Source organism: Solanum lycopersicum, chromosome 12, assembly GCF_036512215.1.
Source record: "Solanum lycopersicum chromosome 12, SLM_r2.1".
Classification (NCBI taxonomy): Eukaryota; Viridiplantae; Streptophyta; class Magnoliopsida; order Solanales; family Solanaceae; genus Solanum; species Solanum lycopersicum.
This window is the reverse complement of record NC_090811.1, coordinates 41,836,969-41,855,660: the sequence shown is the minus strand read 5'-3', so window position 1 is coordinate 41,855,660 and position 18,692 is coordinate 41,836,969.

The following is an 18,692-nucleotide window of genomic DNA, read 5'->3' as shown; positions in this document are numbered from 1 at the left end:
CAATGGACGAGACCCTACCAATGGGGCATCGATTGACCCACTGGGCGTCGACTGCCTCCGTGTTTTGGGCTATCTTGGGCAGCCTTGCCACCTATTTTTGGGTCCTTCCTCAAGGACCCTTGGTTGATCCTTGGGGATATTTTCCCAGATGTTTAAAGCCTAAACATGATCGTATATTATTTTATCACCTCTCACATGAATTTCACCCAAAAAAACACATAAAACTCGACGAAACATGCTTAGACACACAAGGTCATTTCAAGGAACATCTTTCAAACATCATGGACATTCTTGGATGTTTGACCTCCAAACTCCACAAAACTTGACACACTGCTTATATTAGATATAATAACTCATTCAAGGATGCTATAAACTCACGAATCATAAATAAATACATAAAACCACACATGAGGAACATAGGTGACTTAGTCGTCAAACCTCTTAGTCGTGCCTTGACGTTTGACTTCCAATGCACCTAAACTCCTAGACACTGCCTCAATATCATATATTATACCTATTTATGTACTTATACCATCATGAAAACCATGTTATTCTCTATTTCATATAAGTCATATTCAAGGTATTACACTAAAGATAGAAAAGAAGGTTATTATGTGGAACATTGTAAGAAGGAAGGTTAAGATATCCTTAAAGTTTGAATTTTTAATGGTATACTTCTTGTGTGATTGGTCGAATAAAGGGTTGTTGTTTGGAACAACATGAAATCATGCTTAAGCAAAGGCATTGAGCTATCATCTTTTCCATTGTAGGCAGCCTTAGGGACCCTCATTTGTAGGGTGTATTCTGATTTGTCTATGAATTATATATCGAACCTCTTCATACACTCCTCTGTTTATTGAAATACTCTATGAGTAAAAATTATATCTCAAAGTGAGTATTCTTGGGTAGTAGCTCTAGAAATAAAGGAGGCTAGAATACAAAGAAACCCTTGATATTCCTTTACCATGTGCCTACATTGGATGTGTCCTAGTTTTACCAATTGTGAGTTAAACAACCTTCATCGGAGTAGGTTGTGACTTCAAATTTACTAGATAGTATGGTCTATGTCGGTTATTGACTATTCTCATCATATAGGACACCTATTACTGTTCGAGAAGTTCTCTGAAGTTTAGGTAGTTGTATGGGACGCTATCTAGACATTACATGATTATGCTTTGAAGATGTAAGTGTGTCAGTTCCCTAGGTCTTTTACAAGACAATTATATGAAGTCCTCTAAATACTTAAATGAACTATAGTTGACCTAATGAGATTACGACTTAAGTTAATAAAGGTTCAATGAAAGTCTACCTACCTAGGGAAGCTTTGAGGGTTGCTTAGGTAGATTGAAGAGGGTGTATGGGCGGTCTCTTCATGTTCCACTCAAGTGAATCTTAGAAAAACCTTACGTGGGTATTTGAATGTTTGGAAGGTTAAAATCTTGTCTAAGGTAGTCTTAAGGATCAATTAGGTGTGCTTGAAGATGGTGTATAGGCGGTCTCTTCTTGTCCTACTTATTGAGTCTTCGGATAACCTTGGATAGGAGGCTTGTGTGTTACAAAGTTTACTGCGAAGTCAATGTATTGTAACTGTAATTTGATATTAATTGGATATGACTTGGAATGTGTTTTAAATGTAATGTTTGGTGTTTAAATGTGATTCTTATAATTTTAATATGAAGTTTTAATCAAAAGGAGCATATTTCTTATAAATGACTGTTTGTCATGATTGATGCATTATGTCATACTTAGGACATGCATTGTATTGATTCCATACATTTTATCTATATCCTAAGGTGTAGGTGGAAGTGAGAGGCATCTTGACTAAAAGCTTGGAAACTAGGACTCTTTAAAGAAAAGATGGGGTATGTCCTCACTTGATTCGAGTTCATTACTATGGGTCGTGCCCCAAGTATTCTTGATTATAAGGATGGCGTATGTTGAGACTTAGTATTTTCTATCATTTTTTATGAAAGATGTTTTGAGTTATTATTCCTATGAAAAGTTTTAATTCCGCACTAATAATCATACATGTATGAAATGAATGATGTCTAAGGGCTATTACAAGACTTTCGAGAGGTCAAGTACGACGTGTTGTGATCCGAGAATACCATATGATCTAGGGTATACTCTCAGGTGTGACATATGGTGTGTGTGTTCCCCACAAGTTTAAAATGCGATATTCCTAGTAATAGCAATCATTTCCTAGTGCATTATATTTTATGTGATAAGTTAAGTATCTCTAAATCCTTGGTTCAACACTAGAGAATTTCACCATGCACCTTAGTCTGGCTTCATGTGTATAATTTAATAACCCTTACCATTACCTCATATTAGACAACATAAGTAATGTACCTCTTGGTTACTACTTCACACCAATAGACACTAATGTATTAGATAGTATCACACTAAATTTACGTTAATAATTATTTTCTTATTAACTACCTTCTTTGTCCGTCAAGTAGCTATAAGTCAAAATCTAAAACGCGCACCTATTTAAAAGATTTCTAAATGAAAGAATTACAATGCATGCAAAAACACTATCCAAGAATTGCTTAATTACTAGTTATACGTTGACAATACCTCATGGTTCTCACAACCCTAGTTATGGACTTACTTACCTATATTAGCAATATCACAATTCATGCTTTTAGATGAAGAAATCATAAACTTATTTAACAAGAAGAATAAACCTAGAAAGTGCAGCTAGAATTTCAAACGAAAAAATCTTCAAAATAGATTCCAAAATTTCATAATTTTCAAAAATTTCAAAGAACAATTCTCAAAAGCAAGAACTAGAACAAAAATAATAATAGCCAACCCCAAAAAATTAGGTTTCTATCCCCTATTTATAGAAAACAAAGTCTTAATGATATAGGAATTCAAATAAGAAAAGCTTTGTCAAGCACGCGGCTTCAAACGATGAGACAATTGATAGGTCATTGATTGATCGACAGTCCGTGGTTTGCTTCTGTTAGTCAAGACTTAGAAAATATTTTAGCATTTGGATTTGCACCTTCTCTGAATCAAAAGACAGACCTACAATACGGTCTGTTGATCCATTTACGGTCCGTCGATGCTCATCCGCAGCTACATACTTAGAATCTTAAATATCAGCAACTAGAACCCTTGCAGTCACAAACAAAGATTCATTAGTACGATCGATTGATTGACGGACAGTTGATGCCAATTGTTTTCCCACACTTGTTCTAACTTCCATAACTTTCCTCCATTGCCTGAGTTTCTCATCTACTATCACAACCTATGGAGCGTCCATTGAATGATTGTTCGTCAATTGCCTCCGTAGGTCTATTTTTGCACTTTTTTTGGTTGTCTTATCTGTTTTATTCATGAACATCATTCCAGCAAAAATAGACAAAAACTTGTCAAAACCCATACAAGAATGATCTAGACACACACAACTCTTATGTGAAATGCATCAGAAATACCATAAAATCATGGTACATAAGGATAAGCAGCAGTTGAGGCTCAAGTTGTACAATTGGTTATACTGAGAAAGGATAAGAAGCGTAGGTATAAGAGATTTAAAAAGATGGACCCACCTTAGTTTTAGGGTGGGAAGAGTGAGGATGCTCATGATTTTCTGAATACATGCCGAGAGTTTCTAACGGTGGTTGGGTTATCTGATTCACATGGTTGTTTGGTGTGTTACACTCCAACTTCATGGGCCAGCAAGAGAGTGGTGGAGAACTTATTTAGTGTCCTTGCCAATTGGATCTCCTTCAATGAATTGGGAGGTATTTTCTAGTTCCTTTCATGACTACTTCATTCCTTGGAGTGTAATAGAGACCAGTCATTTGAGGTTTAAGCATCTGAGACATGACAACTTACCTGTTACAGGGTATAAGGACATTTTTTCTAGTTGCCTAGGCAAGCTTTGGCTATTATTGTTGACGAGACTGAGGAAATCCATAGATTCGTGAGGGGATAACATTATCTATTAGATTTATTGTGTTTAGAGTATCTCGAGAGGGAGCTTTCTTTTGTTCCATTGTGAGAATTGCTGAAGAGGAAATATTGATGAAGACAGGAGTTTGGGATCCTAAAAGGGTTTGTACATCATGTCAGTTTAATGGTGCTTTATCTAGAGGCAGGGGATCACACAAAGAGATTGGTTCCTTCTAGCATCGAGCACAAACAATACTTCTATGCTGACATGTGAGGCTGGTTAGAAACCTACTGGTTCTTGTAGCATGTGTCATGATTCACAATAATGATCTATGGGGTGAGGCAGTTATTGTGGGTTTTCAAGGTCGGCAAAATAGTTCCCGAGTTAGAGATCTTGCTTTACCTGTGTAGATCTCGATCACCTGATGTGACAATGTACTTCCCAGAGGGTTTTTGAAGGCCCCAACCTAATTCTTCATTTAAGTCTAGACCACCAGTACCACAGGGTAGACACTAAGCAAGACACCCTCCTAGTAGAGGTTGCATAACTTGTAGTTGTTGTACTGTAGCTCAGCAGAGTAGGGGTAGAGGTACAACCTAGGTAGGAGGTAGAAAAGGGGCCCACTAATATGATTACTCGTGGATACCCAAGGCAGGGACCTCTTATGCTTCTATATAGGTATCATCCTCGTATGTCATCAATGTGCGTTTCTATTGTTTGATCCAAGGTCTACATTTTCTTATGTTTATACCTATTTTTCTAATGAATTTGATATGATATATAATAGTATGACCGTACCTATTCGTGTTTCTACAAATATGGGTGGACCCTTAGTGGTGGATCGAGTGTATTAAATATGTATTTTTCTTTGGAGGGTTATGACACTTGGGTAGACTTCAATCATTTTGGCGATGATGGAGTTTGATGTTATCTTGGATATGAATTGGCTTCCCCTTATCATTTTGTCCTTAAATGTAATGGTAAATTTGTTACATTAGCAATGCTTGGTGTTCTGAGGGTTGAGTTGAAGGGTGTCAGTGTATTTTATCATAGCAATGCTAAATCCTTTATGTATGCTCTGACATTAGTGGAAAGAGGGTGTTTGTCTTAATTAGATTTTATTTGAGATAAAAGTTTTGAACCACCTTTCATGGATTCTGTTCCCGTGGTTCTGAATTTTCTCGATATATTTCCTTTTGATCTTCCACGTGTTCCTACCGATAGGGATATCAATTTTTCTATCGATTTGGAGACGAGATGCAGGATTTATTTAGTAAGAAGTTTATTCACTTAGTTTTTCACCTTGGGTTACTCATGTGTTGTTTTTACTAAGAAGGACGGGACTATGAGGATGCACATTAATTACAAACAGTTGAATGAGGTAACATTGATGAAAAAGTATCCTATTCCGTGTGATAATGACTTATTCGATCCGCTAAAGGGAGCATCATTGTTCTCTAAGATTGATTTGAAAATTTGGTATCATTAGATGAAGATTAAGGCATCAATATCCCCAAAATAGATTTTCAGACTTGGCATGGAAATTATTTCTTACTAATGTCATTTTGTTGACTAACACCCTTGCAGCATCCATAGAGTTGATGAACAAGGTGTTTCGACCATGCCTTTATTCTTTTATGATTATCTTCATTGGTGACTTTTTTGTTTACTCCGGGACTAAGGAAGACCATGTTTGACACTTGACAATTGTACTTCAGAGGTTGAGATAAAGGAACTTGTATGCCAAGTTCTCAAATTGTGAGTTCAGTCTTAGTTTTATGGCATCTATGGGAAATGTGGTTTCAAATGAAAGTATTAGAGTATACCAAGCTAGGATTAAGGCAGTTAGAGGCTGGACGCTACCTATTTCTACTACCAAAATTTAGAGTTTTGTAGGATTACCAGGTTATTATACAATTTGTTCAGAATTTCCCTACTATTATAGCTTTATTGACCATATTGACTTGATAGGGTGTTGGTTTTCAGTTGTCTGATGTGTGTGAGGAGAGCTTTCAAAAGCTCAAGATCTTGTTGACTTTAGCTCCAAGGTTGACTCTACTTGAGGAGGGTGTAGACATTACTATGTATTATGATCCTTCAAGAGTCGGATTGGGTAGTATATTTATGAAGAAAGGGAAAGTGATGTCTTATTCTACCAGACAATTGAAGTCCCATGAGAAGAACTACCCCACTAATGATTTAATGTTCAAGTTATGACGTCATTATTTGTATGGAGTGCATTATGAGATCTTCACTGATCATTATAGTTTTCATTGTATCTTCAGTTAGAGGGATTTGAACTTAAGGCAGAGGAGATGTCTTGAGTTGTTGTAATACTAAGATGTCACCATTCTATATTTATCCAGGGAAGGACAATGTTATGGCCGATGCTTTGAGTAGGAAGACTCCTAGCATGGGGAGTGTTGCAACACTTAGTATTAAGGAAAGACCATTGTCTAGACATGATCAGATATTAGATGATAGTCTTTTCCGGCTGTACATTTCATAGGAGAGTGATGGGATGATTGCTTTTATTGACGCTCAGTTTTCTTTAGTCGAGCAAATCTGTGAGCACTAATTCGATGATGAGATATTATGTTGTATTCAAGACAAAGTGTTGAGAGGAGAGGCTACGGTGGTTGTTCTTGCTTTTGATGGTGTCTTGAGGATCTGAGGCAGGATTTGTTTGCCCAAGACAGTGAGTTGATTAGATGGATTCTTGAGGAGGCCTGTGTTCTCGATATTCCATCCATCCGGGAGTGGAGAAGATATTTTATGATCTGAGTCAGCATTACTGGTGGTGTGGGATGAAGAGGGATATTTCAAACTTCGGTTCTAGGTGTTTTACTTGCCAACAGGTCAAGTGTGAGCACCAACATCCTGGAGGTGTATCTCATAGGATGCATATTCCTACTTTGAAGTGGGAGCAGATCACTATGGACTTTGTTTTGTGTTTTCCTACCACAGAATATGGTTATGACTCCATTTGGGTTGTTGTTGATAGGTTGAGCATGTATGTCCACTTCATTCTGGTTTGGGTGAAGTATACGGTAGAGAAGTTAGCCGAGCTATTTTTGTCACGACCCAAGAGAACCCCTCGACCTGACACGGCGTACTCGAACTCTCTAAGGTCTTATACAAGACCTTATACATCTCTCATTGTATATATATGAAATGTAGTGCAGAATTAAAATATTCATCATTATAGTCGAATTATTTTATAAAATCATAAGGAAGAACTAAGTCTCAACATATGCCATCTTAAACACAACTCAAATAACATAGGGTAAAGGCCCTTTCATAAGTTTGAAACGAAGCTATAGTCTATAACAAAGTCATTTAGAAAAGGAAACTAAAGCATGAGTCATGTCCTCAAACATATGAGGACATACCAATCTTGAGAAAAATTCTATATCCCAAGCTTCAACTTCTAAGAATATTTTCACTTGCCACCCACACTTGTAGAAACAGAAAGCATATGGAATGACCACATTAAAGCACTAAGTTGGTAACATGCAATAAAACCATGCAAAAATGGACATTTACTTTAAAGTATGTTTTTCATGCTCTTTTGATTACACCTCATAAACAAGTATATGAACCATTTAAGATCAATCTTCATATAAAGACATATTCAAGAAATCCACAATATACAACTATCATCACCATAACATTCAGAAAAATTACATGTCTAGTGAAGAGCACAATAGGTCTTTAAGAATGCTTATTGGGGATACATAGGCATTCCAATGCCTAATATTGAGAAATATTGGGCATAATATAGAAAATTGGCTAAGAGGTATTAGCCAATTTCTATATAGTACCCAAATACGCAAAATATTGGGCATACAGAAAATATTGGCTTAAAGGATATTAGCCATTTTTTCTAAGTATTAATGAGCTTGTTTAAGAAATGTAACTGCAATGAAGACCCTAAGTTAATAAAAACGATGAGTTGTCAACCCAATGCACTATGTACTAGGCATCCAAGTGTCAAGCCTAGTGCTATAGCACATGACCATTTAAAATGATCATCAAAATTAAGCAGTGCCCAAGAACATAATGAGGGTCCTTGGGACAATAAGTAAATATTAACAATAGTACATAAATAATAGTTAGTTAGGAATGTACAACCAACCCATGTGCAAGAACATGGTCAAAGCATATGGGAATCGGCCATAGGAGGGGACCACCCTAATCGAATTTGGTTCGGTTAGTTAAGGGGCAACATGTGTGGACGGGTCCCTCCGTGTGGGGCCTAACTACCTAACAAATTCTAGGCTCTAATTAAATGTACTAACTATATAACTAACCTAGGACTAACAAAAATTGACCCACTAGTGCACCCAAAAACCTAGGACAAAATCAGGTTGACACTAACCTAGTACTAGTTAAAGAGACAACTTAGTACCTAACCTAGGATGGTCAAAAAGGTTTGCTATGTTCATAAAAACTTAGAGATATTTTAGTAATTACCCTAGTTTACTTATTTTATTAACTTATAATCTTAATTAATTAATTTAAAAGGGCAAAACCGAAATCACAAAGCAATTTCTAGATTTCAATTGGCAAGAAAAAGAAAACCTAGTACCTAACCTAGGATTGTCCAAAGGAATGGTTATGGTCCGAACAACTTAGGTATAGTTTAGTAATTACCCTAAACTACTTAATTAATTAATTTAGAAGCTTAATAATTATTTAAAAGGTAAAATTCAAATTCACAAAGCAATTTCAAGATTTCGGCTAAGAAAATAAAAAAAAACTAGTACCTAAACTAGGATCGTTCAAAGGGTTAGTTATGGTTGTAAATACTTAAGGGTAATTTAGTAATTACCCTAGGTAACTTAATAAATTAAATTATCCATTTAATTAATTAAATTAAAGGGTCAAATCGAAATTCTTACTCTAACTTAGTATAACCCAAGAAACATCCTAGTACTTAACCTAGGATGGTCCAAAAGGGTTAATTATTGTTCCAATGACTTTAGGGTACTTTATTAATTATACTAGGTCCCTTAGTTAATTAAATTATCCATTAAATTAATTAATTCAAAAGGTTCAAAATGAAATTCTTAGGAAAAAATTCAGATTTGACTATGTGTTGTGTTTTGCTAGTTCTAGTCAATCTAGGAGGGGCTTTTTAGTAATTAATTAATTTAATTAAGTTATTAATACTTAGTTGATGAGTCAATATCAGTTCCTAAACCTAAAAACTCACGATCAAACTCATTGAAAAGGCGACGCAAAACATTAAGCAACCGAATGAAAGAAAAATAAAAAATTCCATTAATTCTCTTAGGCGATTTTGAGGGTTTCTTCAAGATTTCGTACAAGGTGGTGTTCGTAGATTAAATTCTACAAAGTATGGGTATATCTCCTGGAATTCTTTCTCCAAGAGAACTTTCTTTCGAACAATTCAAAGAACTTGAAAACTAAGCCGCATTCTCGTCAAACTCTCTTGTCCCTATTATCCTTTTCGATTAAATGATGAATATGTTAGAGACCATGTTGTTTGTAGGTGGTGATGGCTTTTCTTAACATGTATTGTTCTTGAATGATGAATATCGAATGAACCTATGAACTTGTAGTCATGTAATGTAAATATTATCATGTAAATTAAGAACCGATCATATGTTAAGTTACGTCCGTGATGTGTTAAGTGATTTATGTGTATTTGACGAATGTTGACTTGCTGTTATTGTGATGTTATGAATATTCTAAGTTCATAGAATATTAATATGATGTTGTACAATAGGTTTTAAAATTTTATCACTAAAATCCATAAACTAAGATTGGCTTAAATGACATCTATGCAATCACATCTTCAATGAATTACCTATCTAATGCCAACAAATTGGTTAACACTACTTTGTCAAAAAGGATGCATGCAAATGACTTTAAGTTTATGTAAATGATTGAAATATTGGCTAATTTTTCATACATATTCAATTTAAATTTGAACATACATAAAATTGGCTTATGCCAACAAAAATGGTTATGTAGTTTAATATCCACATGTTGAGGCAAATACTAATCATATGTCAATCTTGTGTAGTTAGAGTATCAAATGATATTATAAGCACTTCTAAAGTAATTCAATGAATCCATAACCAAGGGCATGCCATTCATTTGAAAAACTCCCAAAATGCTCTAAAAGAATGAACTATGAACATATGTAACTCATTGAAAGAAGGGTTCATCGTCCATAAATGATGAAATGAAGCTACTACACAAAAGTAAGGAAGTAACGTGAGTTATAACACAATTAAAGGGGTCTAAATTAAGTAAGTGGCCATAATGGGGTGTTAAAGGAAGTGAGACAAGTCTTACTTACATCTAAGCTACTTTGTTAAAATAATACTCACCAATGAAGGAGCTAGAATGTGTCAGACTAGTCTCATTAACACATAAGGATGATATGTAAGGACAATTCGTATTTCATCAATGTAAATTGAGGATGATATTTAAGGACAATTCACATTTCATGAATTTAAAGTACGTATGACAGGTAATCAAAAGAGTAAGCAAATCTCAATCTAGAACCAAGCTTCCATGATGCTTGAGTTAACTCTAAAAGAAAAAGAAGATAATGAAAGTGAGAACAACATCGATAGACTAGTTATGACCATGTGCTTGCATGTGTAAGTCTCATGAGATGAGGCTACCAACAAGGTGGATAATTAGTCTTATTAAGTCCCTAGTTTTTGAACTATGTCTAGCCAACATAGGAACTAGCCAATGGTTTCCACCTAAGAGATCTAGGTATGTTTCGATTTTACCTTGGCTAGTGATTCTACCTCTTTTCGCTGTGGGAAAGACACTAAATTTCATGTTTAGCTCACATGATCTATGTCGGTTAATGCTCACGACATGTTCATGGTTCACTGTAGTCGTTAGACACTCCTTTTTGATGTAGAGTGAACACTTATGATGGATTGTCCTTAGATGGGAATCACCCCTTCTCGATGTGGGGCAGACAGTGCATTTCATGAGTAGCTCACATAATCTAGACTCATTTTAATCGATGAATCACCTCTTTTTGAGATGTGGGGAAGACACTGGATTTCATGTTAGCTCACATGATCTTACTTCTAAAGATGTCTCTATGAAATTAAGAAAGAATGATGATGGAACATATGTTCAGAGTGAGCTATGAAGAAGATCTTAAGCATATCAATTGCCAATATCAATACTCATGAAGTTTCAGCAAAAATAATGGGCAAAGCCAAATAATATTGGCTTACAATGACTTCTTATATTATTCCAAGAAGAGAAGTAGGAATATCATGGTAATTAAATAATTTATATCTTCCCTAACATGAAAGTAATGAAACAGATGGCATAGCCGATAAAACTGGCCTATGAAATGTTAATCAACACATATTGTAAAGTATAAGATAGGAAAATCATTCCATAGTCCTTGGATTACTTACTTGATTTGTTGTGGATATGGGATTACAATAAGTCATTGCACTTCTAAGTAAAACATAGGATTAAATGAATCATTGATCTACACAACAAGAAGAAGGAAAAAACTTAAAAATAAACTAAGGCTTGTGCAAACATTGGAGTATGACTAGATGCCTCAAGGTATATAAACACGGTTAATAACCAATTAATGGGCATATCCAATAAAGATTGGCTTATAAATACATTCGTACCCAATTTAAGAATGAAATATTTAACTTGTACGTTTAGTAGACAATAATGGAGCATGGATTATGAATAAACTAAAGAATGGGCATAGCCAATAAATATTGGCATATATATATATATAATCATATACCCAAAGGAAATAAGAATGAAGAATCTAAAGTAGTGTAGCCAAATCATCTCCTTCGTCTTGTGAATTGCTTACTCGATTCATTGTAGGTGTGGAACTACAATATATCATTGAACTTGTAAGTGACACATGATACTAAAGGATATCATCTAACTACACAACAAAAGAAGAAACAGAATGAAAAGTGATCTAAGTGTCAAAAATAGGGCTCTCGGGTTTGGACTATCAAATTTCAAAATCATTGCTCGAGTTGTTCTAATATTATGTTTATGATTCTAATGTCTTGTAATAAAATAGAAAATGATTTGTGTGCTTTGAATGAATTAAAATAAATTAATTCATTCCACAATTCACAGCTAACGATTAAGGAAAGTCTATTGGTTATACTTTGTTGTTTAGGAAGAGCTTTCCTTGATCATGCATAGCCTTATGTGTATATGTGAATACACCCATACTTAGTACAAGTGGTGTACTAACCCTATACAAAATTTACTATTTTATAGGTGCAGGTTAGAGGACAGATTGAAGACACTTGAAGCGGTTTGGACATCAGCGTTCTCCAGACCATTTGATAGGTCTCATGATTTTAAGGATGCTACAATACTAGTCTTGTAACATTCCAGAAAATTACATGTCCAGTGAAGAACACGATAGGTCTTTAAGAATGCGTATTAGGGACACATAGGCCTTCTAATTCCCAATATTGAGAAATATTGGACATAGTATAGAAAATTGGCTAAGGGGTATTAGCCAATTTCTATATAAGCCCAAATAAGCACAATATTGGGCATATTAGAAAATATTGTCGTAAAGTGTGTTAGACAATATTTATAAATGTTAAAGATCTTGTTTAAGAGATGTACTTGCAATAAATAACCTAAGATGAAAATCTTAATTTTTCATTTCTCACATAAAAAGTATGAGGCATCCAAGTGTCAAGCCTAGATACCATAGCACATGATCAATTAAAATTATCATATAGATTAAGCAGTGCCCAAGGACATAGTAAGAGACTCGGGAAGATAAATAAACATTCCCAAATAAACCATAAATAATATTTAGTTAGGAAAGTGTAACCAAAACATGTTCAAGCACATGTGCAAGATATATGAAGAAGCTGCCAAAGAAGGGGACCACCCTAACAAAATTTATGGTAAAGGTAGTTAGGGGGGAGGGGGTAACGTGCACATGAATAACCTCCCTACAAATTCTAGACTCTAAAATACTTCCCTAAATGACAAAATAACCTATGACTTACAGAAATGGACCCATTAGTACAACCGACAACCTAGGACCAAAATCGGGTTGACACTAACCTAGTACTAGTTAAAGAGACAACCTAGTACCTAATCTAGGATGGTCCAAAAGGTTAGTTATGGTCCTAAAAACATAGGGGTGCTTTATTAATTCTCCTAGGTTACCTAATTAATTAATTAATTAAAAAGGTCTTAAACTGAAAATAAAAAGGAAATTTTAAGATTTTGGTTAAGACCAGAAAGGGACAACCTAGTATCTAACCTCGGATGGTCCAAAGATTGAGTTATGATCCTAAATACTTAAGGTTAATTTAGTGATTACCTTAGTCTAGGGGCAAAACTGAAATCACAAAGCAATATAAAGATTTCGATTAAAACAAGAAAAAGACAACCTAGTACCTAACCTAGGATGGTTCAAAGGATTAGGTATGGTTATAAATACTTAAGGGTACTTTATTAATTACCCTAGGCAACTGAATTAATTACATTATCCATTTAATTAATTAAACTAAAGGGGTAAAATCAAAATTCTTACACTAACATAGTACAACTCAAGAAACATCCTAGTACTTAACCTAAGATGGTCAAAAAGGGTTAATTTTTGTTCCAATGATTTAGGTTCACTTTAATAGTTACCCTAGGTACCTTAATTAATTAAATTAGTCATTTAATTAATTAATTTAAAGGGGAAAACGAAATTCTTTGGACAAGTTTCAGATTTGACCAAGTATTGTGTTTTCCTAGTTCTAGTTAATCTAGGAGGGGATTTTTAGTAAATAGTTAATTAATTTATTTAATTAACATATTAAGACATAAGCTTAATGAGTAAATATCAGTTCTTAAACCTAAAAATCACGTTCAAACTCATAGACAAAAAGGACGCAAAAAACAGTAAGCAACGAACACAAGAAAAAAGGTAGAAAATTTATCGATTTCTCTAGGGCGATTTCAAGGTTTCATTCAAGGTGGTCTTTGTAGATTAAGTTCTACACAAGGAATGGTTTTCTCTCCTGCACTTGTTTCTCCAAGAGAAATTTCTTTCGAATGATTCAAAGATCTTGAAAACTAGAGTTTTTTCCCGTCGTTCTTATCGAACTCCATTCCCTAGTACCCTTGATACAATTTCAATGTTGAATAGGTTAGAAATTATGTTGTTTGTATGTGGTTCTGGCTGATCTTAATGTGTATGGTTTTTGATTAAATTATGATTGAATGAACCTATTAATTGGACTATTTTGATGATAAATGTTAATATGTGAATTAAAAGAATGATACTATGTTAAAGATATGTCCAAAAATGTTATGTATGAAGAGGTTACGGTCTATTATGCATACTTGCTTTTAATATGATGTTATGAAGATGTTAAAGTCATCAAATTTTAATATGATTTTGCCCATTACGACGTTAAAACGTTACTCTAAAGTCATAGATTAAGATTAGCTTAAGAAGGCATCTATGAAATCATATCTTGAATGAATTGGCTATTTGGTTCCAATAAATTTGGCTTACTGTATCTGTCAAAATGAATATGCTAATGGCTAGAAATTTATGTAAATTATTAAAAGAATGTCTAAGGGTTAATACATATGGCAAATTAAATATGAACATACGTAAATTTGGCTTATGCCAATAAGAACGAATTTGCTAGTCTAACATTCCAAATCTTGAGCCAATACTAATCATATGCTAAATCTTTTGTAATTAGAGTATCAAATGATAATATAAGCACGTCTAAAGTAATATCAATGAATCCATAACCAAGGGCATTACACTCATTGGGACAACTCCCTACATCCTCTAAAAGAATGACATTTGAACTCATAAAACTCATTGAATGAAGTGCTCATCGTCCATAAAAGTTGATATGAATCTTCCACACTAAAGTAAGTACGTAACGTGAGTTATAACATAATTAAAGGGGTCTAAAGTATTTAAGTGACCAGAATGGGGTGTCAAAGGAAGTGAGAAAAGTCTCACTTAGACCTAAGTTGCTATGTTAAAAGATTACTTGCGTATGAAGGTGTTCAAAGGTATGATATGTAAGGAAAATTCACATTTCATCAATGTAAAGTAAGGATGACCAATAATAAATAGAGTAAGTAAATCTCAATCTAGAATGCTTGAGTCAACAGTAGAAGATAAAGAAGAAATGAACATTCACGTAAAGGGGTGTGTAATTATGAAAAACAAATATTCTACTTTTAATGAATGTGGTGACAACATGATAAGAGGATAATGTGAAAGATGAGATCAATAACAAATGAGTAAATGTTACAAAAACGTACTCACCTATAAAAGTGTAAAGCTAAAGAAGAGACCAGTCCCTATGAACACTCTAACAAAAGTATTGAGATTAATTTATACTTAATACTAATGATCAGATGAGAAATCATCTATTGATCTTTGATGTCCTCATACTTGAATCAAACTTTCTGTCACGACCCAAACCGAGTTGCGACTGGCACCCACACTTACCCTCCTATTTGAGCGAACCAACCAATCTAACCTTAACATTTCAATATAATATCAACAGAAAGTAATGCGGAAGACTTAAACTCATTAAATAAAGAACAATTCATTAACTTCTAAAATTCAACATCTATTATTCCCCAAAATCTGGAAGTCATCACCACAAGAACATCTATGATCAAACGACTAAACTAAGAGTATTCTAAAAGCTAAAAATACATAAGAAGCTAGTCCATGCCGGAAGTTCAAGGCATCAAGACATGAAGAAGAAGATCCAGTCCAAGCTAGAAGCATTAGCTCACCCTGAATTTCCGATGTAGTAAGACTGGCTTGAATTACTATTGAGTTGAAGACGATGGCACGTTTGCTGCACTCCACAAATAAACAAGAATAGAACATAAAAGTAGGGGTCAGTACAAAACACGGGTACTGAGTAGATATCATCGGCCAACTCAAAATAGAAATCAATATATATACCAAGTAATATCATAAAATCAACTATGATACTCAACATGTAGCAACAACAAATACTATATCATTAACAATTACCGTCAAGTTCACACATGAGGACTAAAGCCTCGATACCATACTCATTTGGGAATCATGTTCATTAGATTGAGTATATTAACATCTTTCAAGATTCATTATCTTTATTTCTCTTGTGTCGGTACGTGACACTTCGCTCCCTCAATATTCATTAATTCTCTTGTGTCGGTACGTGACACTCCAATCCCCTAAATCTATGTGTCGGTTCGTGACACCCGATCCCCTAAATCTATGTGTCGGTTCGTGACACCCGATCCCCTAAATCTACGTGTCAGTTCGTGACACCCGATCCCCTAATACTACGTGTCGGTTCGTGACACCCGATCCCCTAAATCTATGTGTCGATTCGTGACACCCTATCCCCTAATTGTACGTGTCGGTTCGTGACACCCGATCCCCTACTACTACGTGTCAGTTCGTGACACCCGATCCCCTAATACTACGTGTCGGTTCGTGACACCCGATCCCCTAATTCTACGTGTCGGTTCGTGACACCCGATCTCCTAATCTCCTTCCGTGAATTCATCAAGCCTTCTTCATTACCAAGGCATCATCAATCTCATTACTTTAGCTCATCAAGCCTCCTCCCTTACCAAGGCATCATCATTAAAAAGAGATTAGGTTTTTATCAAGATTTGGGATTCAATAACTTCATCATGCTTAATATAATCACAATTATATAATCACGTTCATGCATGCATACAATTAAGCACATAGCAGGGTTTACAATACTACCAATACATATCATTCTCTATTAAGAGTTTACTATGAAAGCATGAAAACCATAACCTACCTCCACCGAATAATTGCTATCAACAAGCTATCTTCTCAAAATCCTTGCTATCCTCTTCGTTTCTCTTTCTTTTTCTGTTTTCTCTTTGTTCTTTCTATTTTTCTTATTCAAACCCTCTTTCTTTTACCCTAATTAACATATAATCAAGTGTAAAAGATGGCAATAATAACCCACTAATTAACTTAAGGTTACCTCTTTTAACCCCCAAGTAATTAGACTTATTAACATTAACCCACTAACCGTATAATTAAAGCAGAAATAGTCAAAAACGTCCCTTAAAACGTATAAAGAAATCCAACCCGGACTGCGATTGCGCAACCTGTGACGGGCCGTCGTGCCTGCGACGGTCCGTCCTGCAGGTCGTCGCAAAGTTCAGAGACCCAAATTGCCACCAAGGGTCTGTGACGGTCCGTCACACCTATGACGGTCCGTCCTGCCATTTCGTTACGAAGTTCAGAGAGTCGATTTTCAGTACCTAATTTTCAGTTTTTCTAAGTGTTTTGAAACGAGACACCCTCGACGGTCCGTCGTGCCCATGACGTTCCGTCGTGGGTTCCGTCATCTCAGCCTGTTTTTCCAGAAATAAAATATGCTACTCAAAACGACTAAACAGGTCGTTACATTAGATACCAATTTACCCATCGTTCGTCCCCGAACGATCACCAGAAGGAGAATAAGAGCGAAAAGGAGTACCTGAATCTGTGAACAGGTGTGGATATCTTTCTCGCATATCAACCTCCTTCTCCCAAGTGGCTTCTTCAACGGGTCGATTCTTCCATTGAACTTTGATGGATGCAATCTCCCTTGATCTCAACTTGCGAATTTCTCTATCTAGAATGGCAACAGGTTCCTCCTCATAAGACAAATTCTCATCAAGCAAAACTGAATCCCAACGGATAATGTAATTTCCATCCCCATGGTATCTTTTCAACATCGACACATGGAATACCGGATGTACTCCGGACAGCCCTGGAGGCAAGGCTAACTCATAAGCCACCTCCCCTACTCGCTTAAGTACTTCAAAGGGACCAATGTACCTTGGACTTAGCTTACCCCTTTTACCAAACCGCATCACCCCTTTCATGGGCGAAACCTTCAGCAAGACTTGTTCACCCTCCATAAACTCCAAGTCTCTAACCTTCTGATTTGCATACTCCTTCTGTCTACTTTTAGCCGCTAGAAGCTTTTCTTGAATAGATTTCACCTTCTCCATCGAATCTCTCAGAAGATCAGTACCCCAAGGTCTAACCTCGAACCCATCAAACCAACCAATGGGGGACCTACATCTCCTACCATACAATGCTTCAAATGGAGCCATATCAATGCTCGAGTGATAGCTATTATTGTATGAAAATTCCGCTAAGGGTAAGAAGCTATCCCAATGGCCACCAAATTCTATCACGCACGCACGAAGCATATCCTCCAACACTTGAATCGTTCGCTCAGACTGACCATCGGTCTGAGGATGGAACGCAGTACTAAGGTCCAATCTAGTACCCAATTCCGCATGCAATGTTTTCCAAAACTTAGAAGTAAATTGCGTACCTCTATCTGATATGATGGATAGTGGAACCCCATGAAATCGAACGATTTCTGAGATATAGATCTTGGCTAACTTCTCGGCATTGTAAGTCACCTTAACTGGAAAAAAATGAGCAGAGTTAGTTAACCTATCAACAATCACCCAAATAGAGTCATACTTACCCATTGTCCTTGGAAGACCAACCACAAAGTCCATTGCAATTCTTTCCCACTTCCATTCCAGAATGGGCATTCTCTGAAGTGTTCCTCCGGGCCTTTGGTGTTCGTACTTTACTTGTTGACAGTTTGGACACTTGGCAATAAAGTCAACAATATCACGCTTCATTCTACTCCACCAAAAGTGTTGCTTTAGGTCACGATACATCTTGGTTGCACCCGGATGTATAGAGTACCTT